The following is a 21,561-nucleotide window of genomic DNA, read 5'->3' as shown; positions in this document are numbered from 1 at the left end:
CAGTAAACAGACAAAAGTAATCTTTTTATTTTGAATGTTTTTATTTTAGACTTGGCAAAATATGGTGATATGACCTGTCATTTCATATGAAAATTGTTCATATTGATACTGCTGAGCCATCCAGACAAAGAATAGGCCTACTGTTAATGAAAATAGTTACTTTAAAGGGCATTCAAACTTGGGTTCACTCTTTACTAGAACCTGTCTCACTCTTGTTCTTTCTCCAGAGTGAATAAATAAATAACTCCGACTGACGCCATATGCCCGTGACTCAACATTTACTGAACAGCATTCAACTCTCAAGGTGCCACATACAAAAGGGTCCGTGCTACAACATGAGTTAGATAACAGTCACATTGTTACATCCTTCCTTTTTTTCACAAGTATGACCTTGAATATTTATCTCTATATATGAAAACTTGATGACCAATGTGTCAGATGTACCTTCTGTTCCTTCTGTCCAGTTCAACTGTATGCATGTTTGTTGACAGGTTCCAGGACTGTTTTTTTGCTGCCAAACCTTTTGTGACTATGTTGGTTGTACTCTCACTTGATCACCTGGTTTCAGAATGTTCATGTCTTTTGTGTGTCTGTTGTAGTAAGTTTCCTGTTGTCTTTGATTTATTCTCAGTCCTTGTCTTGTGTCTACCACTTTTGGTGTCAACAGATTGGTGTGTATTGGGAGGAGTGTGTGTGTCCTCCGGCTTAACAGTCTCTGAGCAGGGCTTGCATTCAGCATTCAGTTTCTATGATCTAAGATTGCCAGGTATGGATCCCGTCCTGACATCTTGGCTCTCTGCATCAGGCACTTTGCTGTCTTGACAGCAGACTTTGCCTTTCCATTACTTTGCGGGTGGGTAGGTGATGATGTTTTATGCTGAACCTCACAACGTTTACTGAACTGTTGGAATTATGTCAGGTATGCCTTGCCTGGCTAAATGGGCTTTCAGCTTGTTAATCACCTTGGAAGACTTTGTGTCTGACAACCTCCCAGAAATTTGAGAAATAATCCACAGTGATCAAATAGTCACGATTGTTTAATACAAACAGATCTGTGCCCACGGTCGTTCAGGTAGTCCATGTGGGTGGAGCGGTTCTTTCTGTTGTTTAATTTCCAGCGATTAACACGGATCACACTTCTCAATGTATCTCTTTATCTGCACATTCATACCTGGTCAATAGAGGCTTTCCCATGCTCTCCTCAAACATATTTTTATACCAATGTGTGCAGAGTGAACTCGGTGTAACATGTCACTTCTGAGTGCATCTGGTATCACAGCACTTTCACCTTTGAACACAATCCTGCACAGGTCATCCTGGATTGAGTAGTAGTGAACTATTTCGCTTGGTATGTTTCTTTTGTTTGTTGGCCATTCTTCTCTGTTTGTCTTTATCAGTGTCTGAAGTGTGTCATTTTTTTCTGTCTCACCTCTGATTACTTTTATTCTCTTATCAGAAATTGGGAGGTATTGAATCATGTTCACACTCTCTATCTCTGAATCACTGATACTGAACGCACGGCTACCAAAATCTACAGGTTCTCCACCCTGCAACAATGCTGCACAAAGGCCTGTCTCAGATGCACCACATTGTAGAAATAACTGTTTTGATCATAGTCCTTCTTTGCCATTTTTCATTGTTTCTCCTTCCCCTGCTATCAGCACATCGTCTGCAATTGTGTACGACCTGAGGTCCTTCTAACGCCTGGGTCAGCATTCTCTGGAAAACCTCAGGTGCTAGGCTTATTTCTATAGGCATTCTTAACCACCTGTATCTCCCATAAGGCATTGCAAACGTGAAGAGATATCTTGAAGGGAACATGCCAGAAACAATTTTTTACATCACAGACTGTGAATACTCTTGCTTTTGACAGCTCAGGCAAGATGTCCTTGATTGTGGGATGAGGGAAGTGACTCCTTTTTAAAGCTTTGTTCAATGGTCAGGGGTCTGTGCACATACTTAACTTGCCGCTGGGGTTCTTTGCAACAACAAGACTGCTTATTCAGTCTGTGCTTTGTTCTACAGGTACGATTATACCTCATTCTTGGAGATTGTTCAGCTCAGTTCTCCTCCAGATGTCCCCACGACTGGTACTCTCCGCTTAGGGAGTTTCACTGGCTCCACCCCAAGTTCAATCTCTATCTTGTAGCGGCCTGGCAGACAACAATCACCTGTGAAAACATCTGTCAAGACAAGTCAAGTCACCTTAATTTATATAGTGCTTTGAACAATACAGATTGTTTCAAAGCAGCTTTACAGTGATAATAGGATATTAATGGAACAGAGATTGTTTTGGTTGTACAGCCGCTCTAGAAAAAAGTTACTGTCCAGCTAAAGTAAGTTTTTTGATTGATTCACTTGTAAAAATTATTAGTTATTAATTTAGGAGCCGATTACACGACACCGTGAATCGCTTACACAACACCGTGAATCTTACATGACATCTGTGAACTCACTCGTTATCTGTTCTATTGGCCGACTGTATCATCTCTGTCTATCTTTGTTACAACATTATTCACCTCCAGGATATTCTCAGACTGTACTTTAACTAGTTTCATGCCCTGGACTGCTTTGCTTCCCTGTAACAGTACTGCAGAGTGTGCATCAATGACCATAAACTCAATCTCAATCTCAATCTCAATCTCAACTGGCATTTTCCTACTGGTTTCAGTGTACTTTTGTTGTACATCACAAGTACCTGGTCTGTTTTCTCTACTTGAATGTCTGGATTTACCAGAGTTATGGGTATGATGTTGCACGTTGCCCCACAGTCCAACTGGAATTTGATCCGAGCAGCATAGCAGCAAACAGTTGATTCGGCTGCCCGTCCATGCTCTTTGAAACTTTGTTCACAGACTCAGTTGTGATGCTCCAAATGTCCTCATACAACTCACTCTCTGTTTCCGTAACATTATTCACACATTTTCCATGCGCTCATTTCATCTTGCGCTGAGCAGCGAAATTATTGGCTTTTCCACATTTCCTACATGTTTTCCCATAAGCTGAACATTTTCGTTTAATCTTTTTTGTCAGTCTTTCCACAGAATTTGCTAGTAACGACAACTTTTCGTACGACATCCTTCACTGTTTTATGTGTCTGTCTGTGAATTCATCTGCAAAGCATGAATTTCCTCTACTGAATCTTCCCTCTATTGTTTTGCTGTTCTCTCTGCACAACTCGGTATCCCTGCAAATTTGGACACATTTCTGCAGCGTCAAATTTTCCGTTGGCGGATTAGAGAGTCTTTAATATCACTAAAACTACATGTGCTAGGGATTTTCATTTTCAGTTTGGTAACATATTTGTCAAATCTTTCATCAGTCCCTTGATCTTTCATAAAGAAACGATATCTCTTAGCGATTTCGTTCAGTTTAGGGTTGCAGTGTTGATCAAAAGCTTTTATTAATAGCTGTACGTACAGTCCTGCCCTCTGTTGATGAGCCTAGTAAAGTTTCACATAACTCTCTACCGGTTTCTCTTACCAGATAGAAGAAAGGTTTCTGCTTTGTTCCTTCCGATGCCTCCGTCAGAGTCAGATCAAGAGACAGCTGAAATTTATCTTTCCACACCTTCCATGTCTTTGCCAGATTGTTCGATTCCAGCATCAATGTCGGAGGTGTTTTTAATTCGATTGTGCCGTCCATCTTATTCGGTTCAACAGGGCACGCTTCTTTGTTAGCACAATATCTTGCTGCGGCAAACTCCACAACTGCACGGTTAGGCACTAAAATAAAACACGTTTGTCAGCAACAACAAAAAATCTCGCCACTGCCACCATGTTTCACTCTTCATTCCTCAAGCTTTTAATTTGGTGGAACATTAGTCAAATGCTGTAAACTTCGGTCCACAAAATTGTTGAAAATTATGCAAATGTAAAGAAACTATACAAACTATATAAACAGCAGCCTCTGATTAATTGTGATTTGATGCTATTTAAGTTTGACTTTGATTAATTGCACAGCTTTATTTGTTTATTTCAGACCTGCCAACCTGTACGCATTTTGCGTAGCGGATACGCATTTTGACTTAAAAGTACGCTGGTATGATTTGTCACTCTAAACTACGCAAAAACCTGGTGATGCCTCTGTGCACGCGCTGTCCTCAAATCAAGCTACAGCAAAAGAAGAAGTGTTCGACCAATCATAGCGCTGGGTTCATTCCCCAAATAGCAAGCGGGGATGATTGACAGATGCGTAAGGCCTATCATTAAAAAGACACTGAAAATCGACACCAATAAAGATTCCCGCTCGATCCCCCTTCCACTCCCGCTGCCGCCGTCTGACTGATTTCATAAGCGAGGACAGTACAGTACGGTACTTCTCCTGAAGGTAAACGGCCTGGGGTCGATGTGGAAAGTTGATTGTTAAGTTAATCTTATGGATTATCTTAAAATACTCCGTTCAGTTATTCATGGTCACTCAGAAAAGAGGAAGACATCATTCAGTCATGCAAATAATAAAATGCTCAAGTAATGCTGAACTATAAATCTGGAAATCGCTATGGCTTAGTGATTATCAAAGTGCTGTGATTTGTGGATTAGCCTACAGATAAGCGCGAGTCTGGAGAAACAGGCGTTTATTTATTCATTCATTCTCAGTGTTGAGAAACGCATGTGTCACGTTATTGTTAATTATGTTACATATTTATTTTGTATTAAAACTAGCGCGTTAGTTACTTATGGATTAAAAAGTACTGTTGTATCAGTGCTGCGCGAGCTCTCTCACAAACACGACGCGCGCACACAGAGAGAGAAGATCATTGTAAAATGAAAATTGACGGGCTAAGTTAAAATTTTGTTTGTGCTTGATTTTTTTGTCAAAAAGCATTTTGTATTATCCATCCCTGCTTTTAATATCCGTTAAATGACGGACGTTTTACTGTTAAAGGAACACTCCACCGTTTTTTTAATTAGGGCTTATTTACATTCTTTCATACATTTAGATAGGTGGGTAAATGCATTTTTGTCTCAGTGCATGCATTGTTTTATTTTGACAGGGTCGGTGCTAGCTTAGCTTAGCACAATGAATGGAATCCTTTGTTGCCAGCTAGCATGTCCTGAGTAAAAGTGATAAAAAAAAAACACTTAATTGTTTCTTGCGGCCTGCGTATTCACAACGAGTACAAATAGCGATGCAGATTAACACTAGGCGATTTCCTAGGCAGATATTAACTTGGGACTATATTAGGGGGAAGCACAGGCGAAGCACAGCTACTTAGGCGAAGCACTGCTACTTGGGCGCAGAGATATCACGCAACACATGAAATTCCACGACTTCTGTCAACATACCGGCGTGCAACGAGTCAAAACACAGAAGAAGAAGAAGAACACGCATGACCTGCACCGAGTGTCTTCACTTTTGGATTTTTTTTTTATTTTTTTTTTGAGAAGTTACAGCTACAGTTACAGCAAACATGGTAATTACCTGCGTAGCAAAAGGTTGTGAGAACAAGCAAAGCACATACACGAATGTAACGTAATGTTTCATAGAATTCCATCGAATGTGGAACTGAGAAATAAATGGCTAAAGTTAGCTGCTCTGGAGAGCTGTACTTCAACGCCTCTCTACAAAATCAAACAGTATCGTGTTTGCTAGGAGCATTTTGCACCGGAGGACTAAGTTAAGTTACTTTGAAATAATGGAATATGGGTCCAGAAAGACGGTACTACGTCTGAAACATACGGCCGTCCCATCCCATCTATTTTCAAAGCACAGGCAGAAACAAAGTGCACATGTAAGTTGTCTTTTATTACTCTTCCTTATGTTAATCTGTGTCTTTATTCGGTTGTAAGATAGATGCTGAGAAGCTGTATATAGCCTCCTCTAACGTTAGTATAACCTCATGTTGAATTCAACTTGTTTAGCATGAACAACCAAACTAAAATAAAAATCGCTGTTATCGTTACCTGTAAAATGAAATCACTGAGGGCTAAGTTAGCTATATTTCTCTTACCGAGTTAGCCTGGTTCTTTTGACTCGGGAGTTTTAGTATAACTACTAGAGAGGAGAAGGCTACAAGCAGTTTACTATACATGTGTCATGTTTAAAATAGGGCTGTCAATCGATTAAAAATTTTAATCGATTAATCACATGATTGTCATGAGTTAACTCGCGATTAATCGCACATTTTTTATCTGTTCTAAATGTACCTTAAATTAATACTTTTCAAGTTTGTAATACTCTAATCAACATGGGCATGGATAAATATGGATGCTTTATGCAAATTTATGTTTATTCTTGAAACCATAGTCAACATAGAGCATGAAGACGAGACGTTGAAGATGTTTCAAAGGTCATAGATGTTTTTCAAAGAACTTGTTCATGTCTATTAGACACATGTAGAAAGAACAAAGAAATACCAGGTTCCCATTACTTCTCTTTCTTTGCACTGAGCAATTTACTAACACAAACATGTTTAGATTTTTGCATGACAGGGCAGCTCTTCTGAAAATGCTAAATGTACATTTATTATTTATTATACATTAGTTTGTCTCTCTCTGTGCCCATTTTGATGAAGTTAAATTCTCAATAAAACTGTTTTCATTGGTATATCTTACTGTTTCTGTTGTCAGTCAAACAACGGAATGACAATGAAATAGTGACTGAAACGCGACCCAATAAACATAACCAGCTCTCCGTTCCCAGATGTTAATCTGCACAATAATCCTGATAATCGAGCCGTCGTCTGATGAAATCAAATACACATAAGATAAAGACAATATCTGTGCTATGATTTCGGCTATGCTTGCATGTAAAATTAGAGAAGCAACATATTATCTGTGTTTAACTGAATTAAAGCGCTGCGAGACGCAGAGAGAGAGAGAGGTGCGCGCGCGCGCGCATGCTGGGAGAGCAGTACCGGCGGTACCGGTAGATTCTCAGAAACTAAATAAGGTTTGGACGCTTTTTTGAAGGGAAACAATCGCTAAATGGGTCTGCAATGTCGCCAAGTTGGCAAAACTGTGAATCCTCATTTCTCCAACTCGGGGTTGGGCCACGGGTCAAACAAAAAAAATACGCGCTGCGTTAATCGTGCGTTAAAAAAATTAGTGCCGTTAATATGATTTTGCGTTAACGCGTTAATAACGCGCTAACTTTGACAGCACTAGTTTAAAATAATCACTTACTCTGTGGACAGCTGTCCATTTGGTCCATTCGGCGTGGGGCGTTTTTTCCAGTTACTTTATCACACCGGAAAAAAAAATCGAGTACTGCCGGATGGATCAGTGCCGTGAAATCCTCGGTAGCTGTGACACAACTGCAGGCACGCACATCTTGATCTGACGCGTTGAGCCTGGTCATCGATGGCAGTAACTTGTTCCACTCGCCACAGCACCGACACTCTATTTCAGTCGGCATATTCCCCCACATTCGCATGCGCATCTGTCGCGTCTGCACGCGTTGTTGTCTTTGGAGCTCCATCGATTGATTTATAATTCTTGATTTTCTCTTTAAACTCACTTACAACGAACATTTTCTACTTTTCCTCACCTCATAGTTACAACGCGGACTGTTGAGTAGACGCGTCTCAAGCCTATTAGTGATCCAACATCGGATACTCTTATAGGTTACTCCTGTGGATCACGGCTGAACACGTCTTCTCCACACTCACTTACAAACAAACAAACAAACATTTTTTCGCCTATCGTGCGTCTACTGTACACCCGTACCACTAAAAAGACTTCAGTCATAAATTAGTATTAAAAGGATACTTCAGGATTTAGCATTAAGCTTTGTATTAGTAGAAAACCTGTAGTATTTTCGAATTACCATGCTTTCCACCCTCATATCCCCCTGAGACAAGAGATTTATGTATTTTTTGTCTGGAAAAAATCCTCTGATGACGCAAAAATCGTCATATTGCGTCATCAGAGGATTTTCTGGCCAGAGGCTAAAGACTACAGCCAGTAGGAGGAGCTGTCCCACATGTTTTCAGCCTGCCCATAGAGGGTGGGATCTCACTCACAGAATGTATACATAGTGTCAGCCGTCTTTCTTTGGAAGCTAAGCTAGCAGGCTCTTGTTCTGTGGAGAAAACTGAGTAGTAGGAGAAAGCTGAATGGGTTACCATCCTCTTTTTCCCTGACATGTCCGGCGGGCGAGATCATTCAAAATGTCCGGGATTCGGGATTCAGCTTTTTGCTTTCTGCAGTCGCCATTCATTCTTTACATGCACACCTTTTGTTTCAATCTAACGTTAACTGAATTTATTCCGAACCGATTGGTGAATCTGAATGTAGTGTTTACATGAACGCTAAACAAGTGATCGGTTGATGTGCGTTTTACCATTGCTAAGAAAATTCCCGCTCCTCCGTGAGAGATGGGAGACCGGCGCGTCTCAGTAATGACGCCACCGGCCTCGCGCCGTTCTCCCACGGCCGTCAGCCTTGTCCTGCTCGCCACAGTAAACATGATGAATGGCGACTGTAGAACGCAAAAGCCGAATCCCGGACATTTTAGGCGATCTCGAAATCCCTGGCAAACTCATCACGGAGTCTCAATAGTAGCCTAGCCTTGTTGTTGTCAGCTGCCCTCTCTTACCGGTAGGCGTGGCTTGGGAGTGGCCTCCTAGGGCAGTGAAGCAAGTGCATTCTGGGAGTTGTTGTCTTTCATCCACATAAGCCAAAAATACATTTTCTGGATTTTCTCAGTCTAGAAAGCACCAAATTAAAAGAGTTTCTTCACATTTCTTCTACATAAATGACATATTTTAAATACACATTCATCTTTCCAGAGGTGAAGTATCCCTTTAAAGGGAGAGTTCACTTTGAAATAAAATTTTGGTATGTTTTAGCTTACCTCAAGGGCATCCAAGATGTAGGTGTTTTTTTTTCCACAGTAGTTTCAATTTTGATATTTTTAGGCCAAACCGTTCTTGTCTGTCAGTCATATAATGCAGGTATACGGTCACTGTCTCAAAGAGCAAGCACAGAGTCCAAATTAAAACAATTCCACATCGTCCAAATTAAACAATTCCCCATCGTAAGTACACATTGATGGCCTAAGACACAAAACGAGCGGTTTGTGTGAGAAAACGAACAGTATTTATATCGTTGTTACCTCTTGAACACAGCCGCGTCCAAATGATCTGAGGGCGCGGGCGGGTATAGATATGTACACTAGACGTCGCCTTGGCTACTGCAGTTCATTGGAACGAAACCGTAGCCAAGCGACATCTATATACACTAGATGTCGCCTTCGCTACTGCAGTTCATTGGAACGAAACCGTAGCCAAGGCAACATCTTGTGTATATATCTATACCCGCCCGCGCCCTCAGATCATTTGGACGCGGCTGTGTTCAAGAGGTAACAACGATATAAATATTGTTCGTTTTCTCACACAAACCGCTCGTTTCGTGTCTTAGGCCATCAATGTGTAACTTACGATGGGGAATTGTTTAATTTGAACGATTTGGAATTGTTTTAATTTGGACTCTGTGCTTGCTCTTTGAGACAGTGACCGTATACCTGCATTATATGACTGACAGACAAGAACGGTTTGGCCTAAAAATATCAAAATTGAAACTACTGCGGAAAAAAAGACACCTACATTTTGGATGCCCTTGAGGTAAGCTAAAACATACCAAAATTGTATTTCAAAGTGAACTATCCCTTTAATATTGATAGCATCACTGGTAGCGGGCAGGTAGCGGGCACTCACCTGTACCTTTTGAGGACACATTTGAGCTGCACGCTCTGCAGTCTGAGCTGGAAGCTGTTGAGAAACAGATCCACGACCTTTTAGTGAGACAAGCCGAGCTGAGGGACCGGCGTTTAGCTCTTGAAACATCACGCGCCAATGCACACAAATCAGTGATTAACGTTACTAACCTGCTGACTCCGACCTCGTCTACTCCGTGCGTTTCTCAGCATTGGTTCCGAGCGCCCAGGTCACGATCAGCCATGGTTTCGTTCACTCCAGCTCCGACACGCCACCACGAACCCTGGATGGTTCCGCAGCGGAAGACGCGGGCCAGGATCAGAGCAAGAATCTCTCCGCCCTTCCCTTTTTTCGAGATCTCCACCCAGAACCGTTTCTCCCCTCTTCGCGAAACGGAACGCGATGCTGTGATCATCGGCGATTCCATTGTCCGGCACGTCCACGCTACGTTAGGTAAAAGTAAGGTGCGTACTCACTGCTTTCCTGGTGCTCGTGTTTTCGATATCGCTGCGCGGGTACCTGAGATCTTGAACGATAACGAGCGTGTCGGAGCCGTCGTGTTGCACGCGGGAGTGAACGATATCAAGCTGGGGCAGACTGAGGTTCTGAAGAAAGACTTTAGGAGCCTGATCGTGACGGTACGCAGCACATCGCCTGAAATAACGATCATTGTGTTTGGACTGCTTCCCACGTACCGACAAGGGCATGAAAAGATCAGTAGATTATTTGCGCTAAATGAATGGTTAATGTCATGGTGTAATGAGCAGAAACTGCTCTTTGTAAATAATTGGAATCTGTTTTGGAAGCGTCCTAGGCTCTTCCGCACTGATGGCTTACACCCAAGTAGAATCGGAGCAGATCTTCTGTCTGATAACATCTCCAAGTCGTTAAATACCGTTTGACTAGTAACCAAAAGTCCAAATTACAGTCTCTGCTGCACCAACTTAATTGATATAAATACTAGTGTAGAAAATTGCATAGAAACTGTGTCTATTCCTCGTTTAGTGAGATCAAATAAATCTACTGCAGGATCTAGGAAAAATCAAATTGTTATTGAAAAAGAAAATCTCGCTATTAGTGAACAAAAACAATTTCTAAAGCTAGGTCTTCTAAACATTAGATCTCTCACACCTAAGGCAGTTATTGTACAACCCCAAATCAGAAAAAGTTGGGACACTATACAAATTGTGAGAACAGAATGCAATGATCTGGAAGTTTCAAATTTCAATATTTTATTCAAAATACAACATAGATGACATATCAAATGTTTAACCCTTTATCAGTCACACTAAGAAATAAATATGCAAAAAAATATTTTTTGATAAAATGGTGTTCCTTAGTCCACATTTAGCAACTTTTCAGTGTTTTTTTTTTTAATGACCCAATCAGGAAGCAGATACACAAGTCAACCAGTCGGTTGACTTGCCCATTTAGGGTAATTCTCGGCATGAAGTAACTAGTATTAGGCATTCATGGATTTTGTTCTTGTGTGCATCTGAAGTTAAATTTTTTTTCATCTAAAAACATTACAGACAGTAGAATATGTTAACAATATCATCAATTTATTTTAAAAACATGTTCTTATTATAACACATAAAATAAAAACATTGTAAAGTGCAATAGTGCTAGAGGTAGATCTGGGGTTCCATAAAATGTACGGCAGTCCATGATGTCTGAAAGAGATGAAACATAATAAACATTACTGTACAGTGTAGGGTCGCAAACTGTGTCTTGAGTAATCAGTGCATCAGGTACATCTATCCATAATAAATGCACAATTTTCATATTGATAAACTGTTCTCCCAACATACAGGCACATTGTGATTTATTTTAATTTGTTAAGAAAAAAGTATCTGCTAATAAATATGCTAATAAATACTCTGTGTACTATTTATGACAAATCGGATAACACACAACCATGAAATTACATAACAAGAGACAGAAAATGTTGAAGTGTGACTGATAAGGTAAGTTTACTGTGCTAAATAAAGCCAAAAATGTCCAACCATCAATTCAATTACAGTCTCAGTATCGTGTTATGTTTGTCAGATTATTGAACAGAAAATGTAATGTTTATACCCATCTAACTGTTAGACAGCTGTAGTTGTAGATATTCAATGCATAACTAAGTGTTAAGTGGCTAAGTGTTAGTCAATAAGCCTCAGCTACGATGGCTATTGCAGAAATAATGAGTAGGACTAATGGTTCATTTCGTAATATGTAAAGAGTAAACAGTATTAACTTTAGAATCTGAAGATAAAACCACAGGCCGTATAAATAAGGGTAAAATACATATAGTCTAGCAAAGAAATAGGCCGTATGATCCTGCAGGGTGTATTATACTGAGTCACGATCGCGTTGCTGTGCTAATTTAGCTAGCGTCCAGTTCAGTTTAAAAGTTACCCTAAATGGGCAACTCAACCGAGCGGTCACACAACTTTTTCACACAACTCTCTGAGGTAACAGAGAGATACATCTTATCATCACGTTTCTTCCATTCAACAAAAATATAATCATTAGGAAGTCTAGAACATGAAATCCAACCAAAAAATATCTTACCTGCGTCACTGGCAGCCATTGTTTGAAGAGATGTCACGACAATACACTTACGGCTCAGATTCAGCTTGTCTCAGCAACAAATATTTTATTACAACATTGCCACCCAGTGGATATAATTGTCATTACACTTTCTATTCAGTGAGAGGAAGAAGAACAAACAGCTAAAAATGGGGTTTGGCGAGTTTTAATCACAGGAATTTGACCGCGAAAAAAGGTCAACCGCACGGTTACAATGCACGTTAAAGGGTTAAACTGAGAAAATGTATAATTTTAAGGGAAAAATAAGTTGATTTTAAATTTCATGGCATCAACACATCTCAAAAAAGTTGGGACAAGGCCATGTTTACCAATGTGTGGCATCCCCTCTTCTTTTTATAACAGTCTGCAAACATCTGGGGACTGAGGAGACAAGTTTAGGAATAGGAATGTTGTCCCATTCTTGTCTAATACAGGCTTCTAGTTGCTCAACTGTCTTAGGTCTTCTTTGTTGCATCTTCCTCTTTATGATGCACCAAATGTTTTCTATGGGTGAAAGATCTGGACTGCAGGCTGGCCATTTCAGTACCCGGATCCTTCTACGCAGCCATGATATTGTAATTGATGCAGTATGTGGTCTGGCATTGTCATGGTGAAAAATGCAAGGTGTTCCCTGAAAGAGACAACGTCTGGATGGGAGCATATGTTGTTCTAGAACTTGGATATACCTTTCAGCATTGATGGTGCCTTTCCAGATGTGTAAGCTGCCCATGCCACACGCACTCATGCAACCCCATACCATCAGAGATGCAGGCTTCTGAACTGAGCGCTGATAACAACTTGGGTTGTCCTTGTCCTCTTTAGTCCGGATGACATGGTGTCCCAGTTTTCCAAAAAGAACTTCAAATTTTGATTCGTCTGACCACAGAACAGTTTTCCACTTTGCCACAGTCCATTTTTAATGAGCCTTGGCCCAGAGAAAATGCCTGCGCTTCTGGATCCTGTTTAGATATGGCTTCTTTTTTGACCCATAGAGTTTTAGCTGGCAACGGCGAATGGCACGGTGGATTGTTCACCGACAATGTTTTCTGGAAGTATTCCTGAGCCCATGTTGTGATTTCCATTACAGTAGCATTCCTGTATGTGATGCAGTGCCGTCTAAGGACCCGAAGATCACGGGCATCCAGTATGGTTTTCCGGCCTTGACCCTTACGCACAGAGATTGTTCTAGATTCTCTGAATCTACATTTACATTTATTCATTTAGCAGACGCTTTTATCCAAAGCGACTTACAAATGAGAACAATAGAAGCAGTTAAACTAACAGTAGGACAACAATATGCAAGTGCTATGACCCTTCTCAGTTTAATCTAACGCAGGCTCGTTAAAGACCACTCTAGCTGTGGCGTTCTGGATCAGTTGCAGAGGTTTGACTGTGCAAGCTGGAAGACCAGCCAGGAGAGCGTTACAATAGTCAAGTCTGGATAAAACAAGTGCTTGGACAAGGAGTTGAGTAGCATGTTCTGATAGGAAGGGCCTGATCCTCCTAATGTTGTACAAGGCAAATCTACATGACCGGGCAGTTATAGCAATGTGGTCTGTGAAGTTCAATTGATCATCAATTACCACACCAAGGTTTCTGGCTGACCTAGATGGAGTTATGGATGACAAGCCTAGCTGAATGGTGAAGTTGTGGTGAAGTGTTGGGTTGGCCGGGACCACGAGTAGCTCTGTCTTCGCAAGGTTTAGTTGAAGGTGGTGGTCCTTCATCCAGCCAGAAATGTCTGTCAGGCAGGCTGAGATACGATCAGTTACCGTCGGATCGTCAGGTTGGAATGAGAGGTAGAGTTGTGTGTCATCAGCGTAGCAGTGATAGGAAAAGCCATGTTTCTGAATCACAGATCCTAGTGATGTCACAGGGTGTCCGCGCGGTAGTAAAAGGTAGTAAAAAGAATCTACCAAAATTAAGGCCCTTGAAAGGTAGTAAAAGGTAACAAACGCAATTTGACTTGGTAGTAAATTTTTCATCACCACCTCAATATATGAGTTTCCATTTTTCGATATATTTTTGAAATGCGATGTGGAATTAGACCATATCGCATATATCAATATTTCAAACGCGCTGTGATCCTTGCTCCCCGCGCCTCCGCTCCTCCTTTTCCACTCTGCGTGCGTGTTTAGAGCGTTATGTTATGAGAGGCGAATCATGACTACTTCAGAAAGGAACTACCAGGCAGTGACATAAGTGTACGCTGAAATAAAGTCTTTCACCTCAGAAAAACGGACTTTCTTGTCCTGTCAGCCGTTATCCTGTTCTCGTAGCGCACACTCAATTGCACGCGCAAATGCGGTGGCTCGCGCTGTGTATCGCCTCACTATATAAAGTGCAAAAGAAACTACGAGCATGCAACGCCGTTACGTTGTAAATTAGTATATAAAATAAAGTAATGAAGGTATGATTTTCGTTCTATTCACCAGGAGCAGTTTCCATGTTTCATTAACAGTTATTGTTAGTATTGTGTATTCACCAAGGTAACAGTCGTTTCCATATTAACCCCAAAATGACAATTTTATTTTTTATATTTTTAAATGACTAGTGGCTCATACCAACATTGTATTAACAAAAACTAATTTGGGACTGCTATTTAATAGCTTTAGCATTGGCCTAATATTTATTTATTACTAGTCTTTACTATTAGTCATATTCTTACAATTTATGTAAAGTAAAGGGGGACAGTACTTGTGTGTGTGTGTTAACAAATTTTGTGTAAACGTGTTATAATTTGCCTATATATATATATATATATATATATATATATATATATATATATATATATATATATATATATAGCCTATATATATAGGCAAATTATAACATGTTTACACAAAATTTGTTTATATACAGTACAGGCCAAAAGTTTGGACACATTACTATTTTTAATGTTTTTGAAAGAAGTTTCTTCTGCTCATCAAGCCTGCATTTATTTGATCAAAAATACAGAAAAAAATGTAATATTGTGATATATTATTACAATTTAAAATAATTGGTTTTCAATTTATTATACTTTAAATTATCATTTATTTCGGTGATGCAAAGCTGAATTTTCAGGATCATTACTCCAGTCTTCAATGTCACATGTGACATCCAGTCAATCACCTGATCCTTTAGAAATCATTCTAATGTTCTGATTTATTATGAGTGTTGGAAACAGTTCTGCGGCCTAATATATTTGATGAATAAAAGGTTAAAAAGAACTGCATTTATTCAAAATATATATATATTTTTTAATATAAATCTTCTTTATTATCACTTTTTATCAATTTAACACATCCTTGCTGAATAAAATTATTGATTTATTAAAAAAAAAATAAAGAAAAAAATTACTGACCCCAAATTACTGACCAGTAGTGTATATTGTTGTTATAAAAGATTTCTATCTTGAAAACATTTGCTTCTTTTTTTTCTTTTCTTTTTTCTTTTTCTTTTTTTTTATTCATCAAAGTATCCTAAAAAAGTATCACAGGTTATGAAAAAATATTAAGCAGCAGAACTGTTTCCAACTTTGATAATGAATCCTCATATTAGAATGATTTCTAAAGGATCATTTGATAGACTGGAGTAATGATCCTGAAAATTCAGCTTTGCATCACCAAAATAAATGATAATTTAAAGTATAATAAATTGAAAACCACTTATTTTAAAATGTAATAATATATCACAATATTACATTTTTTTCTGTATTTTTGATCAAATAAATGCAGGCTTGATGAGCAGAAGAAACTTCTATCAAATACATTAAAAATAGTAATGTGTCCAAACTTTTGGCCTGTACTGTATATTTAATGTAAACTTTAATAATCATAATTAATAAATCACAATTCCAATTCCAAGGGAATAATCAGCAATTATGATTTTTGTCATAATCGTGCAGCCCAAAGGTGAAGAAACCTGTTTATTATTTATTCATTTGATTTTGCAACTGTTCACTGAAATAGCCGGTTTCAATTAAACTACTTGTGACATGTCATATTTGGCTTTGACTTTGACTGAACATTTGCTCTCAGTTTGCGGAAACAATATTGGGATATATATCGTATATCGATATTCAGCCTAAATATATCGGGATATGATTTTTGGTCCATATCGCCCAGCTCTAAAGGTAGCCCAGACAGCAGAACTCAGGGCTGAGGTTCTCTGGTGCCTGAACATCGCAGCCAACCATCATTCATATAATCGAATGAGGGCATTGGGGAATTGTTCGAAAACATGTTCACTGACTCCGATATAGCCGAAAGTTTTGCGTGTGGCAAGGATAAAACTAATATGTATGATGGGTGTGACAGTGTCACACTTATACCTTATAGTAAGTAGTAAGTGGTGCTTTGCATACCCCTCCCACACCCCCCAAAAAGGGCTGCTGCTTGATGTCGTGTTGGTAGTAAAAAATATTGTGGAGGTAGTAAAAAAGGTAGTAAAAGGTAGTAAATTCATCTCTATGATTCCTGCATATACCCTGTGTCATGTAGATGGAGAAGAGAAGTGGTCCAAGCACTGAGCCCTGAGGCACTCCAGTAGCTAGATGTTGTGTTTCAGACACCTCACCCCTCCACGATACCCTAAAGTACCTACCTGAGAGGTAAGACTTGAACCACTGGAGTGTGGTTCCCGAGATGCCCTTCATCTTTAGGATTGACAGGAGGATCTGGTGGTTAACTGTGTCAAAGGCAGCAGACAGATCCAGCAGGATGAGAACTGAGGATTTGGAGGCTGCTCTTGCCAGTCTCAGAGCTTCAATTACTGAGAGCAGGGCCGTCTCAGTTGAGTGTCCGCGTTTGAAACCAGACTGATTGTTGTCCAAGAGTTCTGTGTAAGGAAGGAAGAGATCTGGTTGAAAACAACTCGTTCAAGTGTTTTCGCGACGAATGGAAGGAGAGATACCGGTCTGTAATTTTCCAGATGTGCTAAATTTAGACTGGGTTTCTTAAGCAGTGGGGTTACACGAGCCTGCTTAAATGCTGTGGGAAAGGTACCAGTTTGAAGAGAGGTGTTTATGATGTGTGTGAGTTTGGGTACAACCGAGGATGAAATGGCTTGAAGTAGGTTAGTGGGAATAGGATCAAGCGGCAGGTGGTAGGGCGATTGGAAAGGAGGAGATGGGAGACTTCTGCCTCTGCAAGTAGAGAGAAGGAGGGTAGAGAGTGTGTGTTAGTTGGTAAAATGTGTGTGTCAGTTTGTGGATTGGTAAATTGGCCGCTGATGAAGGTTGTTTTATTTATAAAGAATGTAGCAAAATCGTCAGCTGTTAGTGTTGATGAAGGAGGAGGAGGAGGAGGGTTTAGAAGAGAGGAGAAGGTTTTGAAAAGCATGCGTGTCATGGCGAACAAACGACAGAAGCAATAGTGCAAGTAAACTCAGTTTATTGGTAAAGATGAAAGTGAAGATCCGGTGATGAGTGAGTAGCTGGTGACACAAGGACTGGGTGGTCAGCGAGATGTCCGTGGTGAAGTGCTGAAACCGTGAAACCCAGGTGAAGACGAAATCCGAAGAACGAGGAACAGGAACGGGAACATGAAACAGGAACGTCGACAAACTGGGATCACACACGGGAGACATCAACCACCGATCTGACAATGAGAGAAAAGGTGCGGTGAGGTTTATAGGTGGTTGAATGAGCTGCAGCTGGGGTGTTGAATGAGATCAGCTGGATCGCTGATCATCCGGAATGAGTGCCACGCCCACTCACACACACACACACACACACACACAGAACAACAGTTACACGAGACAAGAAGGAAACAATGAATTTATGAACCGTGACAGTACCCCCCCCCCTAGGAACGCCTCCTGGCGTCCCTAGGCTCCCTTACCTGTCGATTGTAATCATCAATAAGGGAGTGATCCAGAATGTCTCTGGCAGGTACCCAACTTCTCGCCTCCGGACCGTAACCTTCCCAGTCCACCAAGTACTGGACTCTGCGTCCCCTCCGCCTCATGTCCAGAATACGATTTACCGAATAAGTTGGTTCCCCGTCTACGAGACGCGGCGGTGGGGGAACCGAGGCTGGCGGATTAATACGGGAATAAAACACGGGTTTGATTTTGGATACATGAAACACGGGGTGAATCCTCCTGTACACTGGAGGGAGGTTGAGGCGGACTGCCACCGGACTAATGATCTTGGTGACAGTGAACGGGCCGATAAATTTAGGAGCAAGTTTATTAGATACGGAGCGGAGCGGAATGTTCTTAGTAGAAAGCCACACTTTTTGACCAACGACGTATACGGGAGGCCTAGACCGGTGGCGATCGGCCTTGGCCTTGGTGCACGCTCCCACCTGGAGTAGAGTCTCGCGGGCTCTAGTCCAGTTGCGACGACACCTCTGGACAAATGCGTGGGCAGAGGGAACCGCGACTTCGGACTCCAGACTAGGAAACATTGGTGGCTGGTAACCTACACTACACTCAAACGGAGATAGGCCCGTAGATGACACTGGTAACGTATTGTGTGCGTACTCCACCATAGACAATTGCTGACTCCACGAGGAAGGATTCTTGGAAACCAGACATCGCAACGTTCTCTCCAGATCTTGGTTGGCTCTCTCAGTTTGCCCATTGCTCTGGGGATGAAACCCTGAGGACAGACTTACAGTCGCCCCTAATAATCTACAAAACTCTCGCCAAAATTTGGACACAAATTGAGGTTCTCTGTCGGAAACCGTTCGGAACGATCAAAAATTCGCGATAAAGAATCGGGTTTGATGTTTTTGGAACCCGGGTGGTACGAGAATGTAAAATCAAAACGTCCAAAAAAAAGTGCCCACCGAGCCTGCCTGGAGTTCAATCTTTTGGCAGTCTTAATGTATTCCAAATTCTTATGGTCTGTCCAGACGATAAAAGGTACCCCCGACCCTTCTAACCAGTGACGCCATTCCTCCAATGCTAACTTGACCGCCAACAATTCTCTGTTACCAATGTCATAATTGCATTCGGCAGGAGACAAACGATGGGACAAAAACGCGCATGGGTGCATTCTATCGTCTGAGGGAGAACGCTGAGAGATCACTGCACCTACCCCCACCTCTGACGCATCAACCTCCACCACGAACTGACGTGATGGATCAGGGGTAATCAAGATGGGAGCCGAAACAAAGCGACTTTTGAGTTTAGCAAACGCAGCCTTAGCTGCGTCTGACCACCTGAACGTAGTTCTGGGGGAGGTCAAGGCAGTCAGAGGCGAGGCTAGTTGGCTGAAGTTGCGAATGAACCGCCGGTAGAATTTGGCGAACCCCAGAAACCGCTGTAGGGCCTTACGGGAATCTGGAGTTGGCCATTCCACCACAGCCTTAACCTTCTCCGGATCCATCCGAATTCCCTCAGCCGACACAATGTACCCTAGAAAAGAAACAGACTGTGCATGAAAATCGCATTTCTCCGCCTTGACAAAAAGCCCATTCTCTAACAAACTCTGAAGCACTCGTCGGACGTGCTGCACGTGTTCCTGGAGAGAAGACGAAAAAATCAATATGTCATCCAGGTAGACATATAGAAACTGGTCGACCATATCTCGCAGCACGTCATTGACGAGTGCTTGGAAGACTGCTGGGGAGTTGGACAGCCCAAAGGGCATGACCAAGTATTCAAAGTGCCCCCTGGGGGTGTTAAAAGCAGTCTTCCACTCATCCCCCTTCCTGATGCGGACCAAATGATAAGCATTACATAAGTCCAATTTAGTGAAGACGGACGCTCCCTGCAACCTCTCAAAGGCTGAAGACATCAACGGCAAAGGATTAGGGGTGGGAGATATTGACAAAAATGAATATCTCGATATTTTTTTCCAATATCTCGATATCGATATTCAGACGATATTTTTGCCATCCTTCAAAGAAATGTGTGCAAACTGGCAAAGAAGGTCCAGTTGGTCTTTTGACTTACTGCATTTGACTTATTATTGTAGGCTATAGAAAAAAAAAAAAACAATAAAGAAGCTAACTAAACAGAATCTGAGGTAGCCCCTACTTTTTCCACTTACAAAAAAGTACAAATAAAACTAGGAACTAGGCACCTCTTGCAACAGTGATTATTAAATCAAACAATAATATTGTTGATGATAAATTCAAAGTAAAAAATGTTCTTTTCAAAACGCTATAAATCCATCCATTTTTTCCCCAAAACGCTAAATCCATCTTTTTTTTTTTTAAATTGATGGTTTGTCTTTTTAAAAAAGTCTTTTGTCTTTTATTTTTCGTGTTTGCATTTATGAGGAAAAACAATATTAGGCTACGTGACAGTTCTCCATTATGGACGCGAGCGCTCTGAAAGCGGCACTAAAAGACTTTCAAACTTTCACAGAGACCTCAAAACAGAAAGCACAAAGCCTTTCTTTAAAACGAATTTCGTTTTGTATTAATTGTATCTTAATTTTAATATTTTTTTCATTACCAATTTCTGGATTTAATTCATAAAAATAAAAATAAAACTATGTAGCCTAATAAATGTGCATTTCTCCGGTGTGTTCACTAGCCTACTGCAAAGATCGCGAGTCAATAGCCTATCATAAACTTTATCTTTGCAGCCGACACAGAAATGAATAAACAATTAAAATGTCTTATTGCAATATTTTACATATTCATAATCATTACTTTTGCTGGTTCTTTGAGGCAGCTTTTTAGGTTTATGGCGTTTTGGAAAAGAGCTCTTCACATACAAACACCGTTTCACCAAGGCACAGCGGCCCTTCAGCACATAAGAACAAAAAGAGAAAAAGCACGGACTTACTAATTAGGAAACTTTGATGTGGTTGAACAGGTGAAACAGTCACAAATTCCTCTGCAACTCAAACCTTCTCAGTACGAGTTATGAAGGAAGAGAACAGCATTACAGTTTTCAGCGCGTCCTCCTCTGATTGCTGTGTTGTGACTGAAAAAGTGCGTGCAGGAGCACATGCGCAAAACGTAGGTTTGTAAAATGTCCTTTTGTAAAATGACATATGATAGAATAAAAATAATTCTTATATCATTTTACAAAACCGTTTTGCGCATGTGCTTCTGCGCGCACTATTTCGTGCGTTTTTGACGACATGGGACCATGGGCTGGGCCACTCGTTGCTTCCGGGAATAGTACTGCCCTACAGTATTAAAAATCGCTACATATAATTGTTTAGAATGTTATAGTGTGCGTTATTTGTTTTCTCTTTAACTTCTTTCAGCTCTTTTCATGTTTGGGGGGTCGGATTGTACAAATTATGAAATATTCGATATCCCAATTTTGCATATCGTCCAGACAACAATTTGGATATTATCGTCTAAACGATATATCGCCCACCTCTACAAAGGATAGGTATTCTTTACCGTGATGCTGTTCAGCCC

The 21,561-nt window shown here is 40.7% G+C and overlaps 1 protein-coding gene across 1 annotated transcript in view; it reads left to right on the top strand.

The window, feature by feature from the left end:
* The window catches only part of maneal (mannosidase endo-alpha like), a 57,509-nt gene that overhangs the window by 1,649 nt on the left and 34,299 nt on the right, over positions 1–21,561 (top strand). The gene's annotated exons all lie outside the window — the stretch shown is intronic.

Source organism: Scardinius erythrophthalmus (assembly GCF_964197995.2).
Source record: "Scardinius erythrophthalmus genome assembly, chromosome: 10".
NCBI classification, from domain to species: domain Eukaryota; kingdom Metazoa; phylum Chordata; class Actinopteri; order Cypriniformes; family Leuciscidae; genus Scardinius; species Scardinius erythrophthalmus.
This window is presented reverse-complemented; position numbering and strand designations above follow the sequence as displayed.